Source organism: Myxocyprinus asiaticus, chromosome 22 (assembly GCF_019703515.2).
Source record: "Myxocyprinus asiaticus isolate MX2 ecotype Aquarium Trade chromosome 22, UBuf_Myxa_2, whole genome shotgun sequence".
NCBI classification, from domain to species: Eukaryota; Metazoa; Chordata; class Actinopteri; order Cypriniformes; family Catostomidae; genus Myxocyprinus; species Myxocyprinus asiaticus.
Window position 1 is genome coordinate 36,241,159 of NC_059365.1, and position 6,048 is coordinate 36,247,206.

Genomic DNA, 6,048 nt, shown 5'->3' on the forward strand with positions numbered 1-6,048 from the left:
GAAATGCTGTGTGTAATATGCTGGAAGTAGTGACTAACAGAGGAAAAGAGGTTATGAAACAGTCCTACATAATATGTGTATTCATGCTAGGGTTGGTATTTTTCTATTTCTCCTTCTGTCTTTTTAGAGGCTGTTTCTCAAAAACTTCTCAAGGCAAATATATTTTCAGATTGTAAAAGGAAACCAAAAATGTAATAAATAGATAAAAGAAAAACACATATTTCCTGATGTACATATAGAGTAATAAAAATGGAGACAGTCAACTCAATAATTAAGAACAGCAATATTGAAGAACTGCCTTGGGAACAAAAAAGTTTCCTACTCTCTTTCACTCCTTACACTTATGTGTTCTGAAATAGTGACAAGAGGTCCTCTTTGCAAAATGCCCCATAGTGGAGTATTGATGGTATCAGTTTTCCTGAAAACTTGCCTCTCAAAAATGGCAGTATCACCCTGATAATTTAGCTAGCCTCTAAAACCAGCTTCTCTAATCCAGTCATTCTTCAGCTGGAGTGGCAAACAAGAGGCAGAATTTGTAAAAATGCTTCTTATTTATTTAATAATATACTTTATTGTTGCATACTGTATTTAAAAATAGTTATTATGTTTTATCTAGTAAAATGGAAGCTTAATTTCAGGTTTTAAATAACTTGAATCAAATACTGGTGACACAACTGCTTATGTCTATGGTGTTACCGGTATTTGACGTGAAATTCGGGGTTGTTCTAAAATGAGTAGGTAAATGCAACTTTAGGGATTTATTCAGAAAATTAAATAACTTAAGAATTCAGTTGAATTGCTTTATTGAAATTTCAGTTTTTAAAAAATGTGTGGAGTTTTTTATATATTTCTGTCAAGGGAGATCTGACATATATAGAGAAAAAAAAGACTATTTAGCAGAGAAGGACCACTTCAATAAAAATGAATGGGAGAAACTGGAATGCCCAACGGTCAACGGATGTAGATAGGATGTCCCGCCTTACAGGTAAAAGAGCCAGTCACCTTTTAGATACAGACTTCGCCTGCCAATCAACTCTACAATGCGCATGCGTGTTAGCTATACAAACCGGGATTACGTTTTTAGCGTAATCTCAGGTAAAAAATTCCAGTGTTGTCAGATGTTACTGCTGATTTGAAATATGTTATTTGATAGTATTCTTGACCAACCATTTTGGAGATTTCAGTCTTTCCCCATTCAACTAGATAGGAGCTGCACTGTCATGACTGGAAAAAGCTCCCCGAGAGCAACATGAGAGGGCCACCAGTGGACTGACTTGCTAGAAAGACTTTGACTGTAGTAACTTTATACAGTAGGGTTTGTTCTGCAAGGTTCAAATCTCTTTAAAAGTCAACATCTGCAGTATTGCACTGTCATGTTCTCAATGTGTCTGGAGTAGTATAGGAGCTAGCGTAGAAGACAGAGACAGACAAGTTTTTATATATATATATATATATATATATATATATTGTGAAATATTATGTATGCATTTAGTGGAGGGGGCCTGGGTAGCTCAGCAAGTATTGACACTGACTACCACCCCTGGAGTTGCGAGCTCGAATCCAGGGCATGCTGAGTGACTCCAGCCAGGTCTCCTAAGCAACCAAATTGGCCCGGTTGCTAGGGAGGGTAGAGTGACATGGGGTAACCTCCTTGTGGTCGCTATAATGTGTGGTTCTCGCTCTCGGTGGGGCGCGTGGTGAGTTGTGCGTGGATACCGCGGTGAATAGCGTGGGCCTCCACACGCGCTACGTCTCCGCGGTAACTCGCTCAACAAGCCACGTGATAAGATACGCGGATTGACGGTCTCAGACGTGGAGGCAACTGAGATTCATCCTCCGCCACCCGGATTGAGGCGAGTCACTACCCCACCACGAGGACTTAGAGCGCATTGGGAATTGGGCACTCCAAATTGGGGAGAAAAGGGGGAGAAAAAAAAATGCATTTAGTGTGGATTGGTTAAGTGCTCTCTAAACAGATGTGTTTTCAGCTGGTCATTGAATGAGATGGTTTCAGCAGATCACGTGGAATTTGGAAGCTAATTCCACCACAGAGGAACAGAGAAAGTGAATGATCGTGAAATAGACTTTGTGCCTCTATGCGACGGGACCACCAGGCGCCGCTTGTTCATTGACCGCAGAGTGCGAGTTGGCACATAGACCTGGAGGAGTGAATTGAAGTAAGAGGGTGCTGTTCCACAGGCTGTGCTGAAGGCCAGAGTCAAAGCCTTGAATTTGATTTGGGCAGCTACAGGTAATCTGTGTAGTGAAATCAAGAGTGGGGTGACGTGAGCCCTCTTTGGCTGATTGAAGACCAGATGCGCTGCTGCGTTCTGGACCATCTGCAGCAGCATAATCATCTAGCTGGATGGCCGGCCAACAGAGCATTACAGTAGCCCAGTTTTGAGATGGCAAAAGCTTGGACCAGGAGCTGTGTATCATATTCAGACAGGAAAGGTCTTATTTTCCTGATGTTGTAAAGTGCGAACCTGCAACTTTTCTAAAAATGGAGGTTGCCATCATGATAGTTTTAAGGTTAGGGGACCTTTTGGAAATATTAATAATATTATATTTATCAAAATTTAGATTAAAATCTATCAAATCTGCAAGTTGTAACACCACAGACCCACTGTAAAAAAATATATATATATTATCCACTCAGCTTAACTTAAGCTAGCTGTCTTTTTGCTTTGACTCTTTTGCTTTGAAGTTACTCTAACAAAAAAGATCAATTTCTGTCATCTTAAAAGGTTTTGTTGAGTAAATAATATAATAACTAAATAATCCATTGACAAAAAATGTTTATTTTTTGTTTTCTGGATTTAACAGGTTTTATTCAATTAACTTTAATATTGTGACACACTAGGCTACCCAGGATGCATTGCAGCACCTGAATTGTAATGTTTAAGTTCTGATTAAAGAACTCAACAAACACCATTAAATAAAATATTAACTTCACCACACAACTATTAACTAACAATTATGACAAAAACAGCACAAATAAAGTCCACAAATTGCAAAAAATAAAATAAAATAAAAAATAGGCCTACAACACTAACCTCATTATTTATTCATGCTGCAGTGCTTGCTGGGAGCTGGCAAATCTTTGCTTTTTCAGTCAACTTTCTTAAGTGAGTTGAAATGGCAAATACGATTGTTAATCCAATTTAATTACAAGTTAATAGAATCAAAACTTAGTTTTGTTAAGTTGGCATGAAACTTTAGTTGTCAACTCAGAAAAGCTAGTTGATACAACTAAACCTTAAAACCAGTTTTTGCAGTGCTGATTTAGTGACACATGAAATTGTCAAAAATGTAGTCAAATTTATTAAATTGAATAAGAAAGTATAAACATACACTCTCCAGATCAACCATCACCTAGAATGAATTTTACACACCAGTATAGTAGTACAAACAGAATTCCCACTTTTTGTAAAGTGGCAAATTCCAATGTTGTAGCACCATAGACATGAAGTTGAGGGACACAACGTTTTCTTAAAATATCACAAATTATTTATTTTTCTTAACAATATAATTAATATATACATGTTAAATTACATCTATTTTCGTAAAAAATATACACTTTATTTGTGTTAAAAAAATGGGTTCCACTGCTGCCATTACATTCCAAGATACCTATTTAAGGTATTAGAGGGACATGCAGATTTTGTTTTTTACACCGATATCTCTCAAACTCAACTGTGTTTTAAGACAAAAATGTAACTTTTAACAATGCACAAATTGCTTTCACTATACAGAATACAAATGTGAAAATACTGTATTTTAAGATTTATTAGTATTTAAAGTTGATTTCTATTGATGCAAAGTAGAGGGACACAGTTTGCTACAACAAATGGAGAATGACCCATCTATTACAAAGACTCACTTGACTGTGTAAGAATGAATTAATAAATGTGTCTGAAATGGGATTCAGCTCATCTCCTTGAAAGTATCGTCATGGTTACTTGTGTAACCTCCGTTCCCTGATGGAGGGAACAAGACATTGTGTCGATGTAGTGACACTAGGGGTCACTCTTGGGAGCCCGAGACACCTCGGGTCTTTGATAAAAGGCCAATGAAAACTGGCGAGTGGTATTTGCATGCCACTCCCCCAGACATACGGGTATAAAAGGAGCTGGTATGCAACCACTCATTCAGGTGTTATGCTGAGGAGCCGATATAAGGTCCGGTCATTTCAGCAGGTAGTTCAGCGTTGTGACAGGAGGGACACAACGTCTCGTTCCCTCCATCAGGGAACGGAGGTTACACAAGTAACCATGACGTTCCCTATCTGTCACTCACTCGACGTTGTGTCAATGTAGTGACACTAGGGGTCCCTATACAAAACCCACAACTGGCTGAACTGTGTTATGTGAACTGGCAGTGTGTGGTGGGCAGACTGCTGTGTGCCTCATAGCCAGCACACCAGGTCGACACGTAATCTCCCCCAACATAGTTATGAGTGTCGAATGGCCCTTTTTGGGGACAAGTCGACTACCCAAAGATAGAGACAGGCTTAACCCAGTCGTGGCCTCTTTTCTCCTTCTCTTTTTCCACTCCCTGAAAAGAAGGGGGATTATCCGACTGGGCCGCCAGGTCTAGTCGGGGTGTGTCCCTCCCAAGGGGAAGACACCGCAGAGACCACACCTCGCCCAAAGAGAGGGGGGGATATTTAAGTGGAAGAATACGTCACATGGTCTTTCCAACCATGTGGAGAGCCTTCAAGGTAGATCCTGCCCAATGGGGGAGGAGTTACTACAAACATGTAGACTGGGGCAGAGGGGTTCTGCCCAAGGAAGACGCAGTTTGCCAGCAGGGAAACAAACTAGCGGAAGATATATATCGCATGGGGTTAGCCTTACAGGGAACCGCCACATGCGGAGCACCTACCCCAGAACAGGGCTCTTAGTTAGCGCGTGTACTGGGCCAGCAGCGAGTCTCTCCGAAAACTCGACTGTCACAGGGCTCGGAGGAAGTCAACCAGGGAACAAATTTGTGAACACTACTGGGAATTAATGGCGCATGTCTTCAGCTCCAAGGGAGTTGGAAGGCACTATGTGCAAGCGATACACCCGGCTGGCTATCCCGGGCTTATCCACTTGTGTTGCGTGCCACTACCTGGGACGAAACCGTTTCCACCCAGAGGTTGTAGAACCTTGCAAAGGTGTTGGGTGTTGCCCAGCCCGCTGCTTTGCAAATGTCTGTTAGAGAGGCACCTCTGGCCAGGGCCCAGGAAGCCGCTACACCTCTGGTGGAATGGGCTCATTGCCCTACCGGCGGCGGGATATGCCATAGTTATGGCGTCAATGAGCCAGTGGGCAATCCTCTGCTTGGAGACAGTGCTTCCTTTCCGCTGTTCACCAAAGCAGACAAAGAGCTGCTCAGAGATTCTAAAGCTCTGCGTTCGATCCAAATAGATGTGTAAAGCGTGCACCAGACACAGCAACGACAGGGCTGGGTCTGCCTCCTCCTGGGGCAGCGCTTGCAGGTTCACCACCTGGTCCCTAAAATGGGTGGTGGGAACCTTGGGCACATAGCCCGGTCGGGGTCTCAGGATCATGTGAGAGTAACCCAGACCGAACTCCAGGCACGTTACGCTGACAGAGAATGCTTGCAGGTCACCTACCCTCTTGACAGAAGTGAGTGCAGTCAGGAGGGCAGTCTTCAAGGAGAGTGCCTTAAGCTCGGCTGACTGCAAAGGCTCAAAGGGGGCTCTCTGTAGACCCTGAAGAACTACGGAGAGGCGCGGTCTGGAGGGATTCAGCCTCCTGGCGCCTCTTAGGAACCTGATGATCAGGTTGTGCTTCCCTAAGGACTTACCGTCGACTGCGTCGTGGTGTGCTGCTATGGCGGCAATGTACACCTTCAAGGTGGAAGGGGACAGCCTCCCTTCCAGCCTCTCCTGCAGGAAGGAAAGCACTGATCCGACTGCGCATCTCTAGGGGTCTTCGCATCGGGAAGAACACCACTTAGCAAATAGACGCCACTTAAAGGCATACAGGTGCCTCGTAGAAGGGTCCCTAGCCTGAGTGATCATGTCTACCACCACGG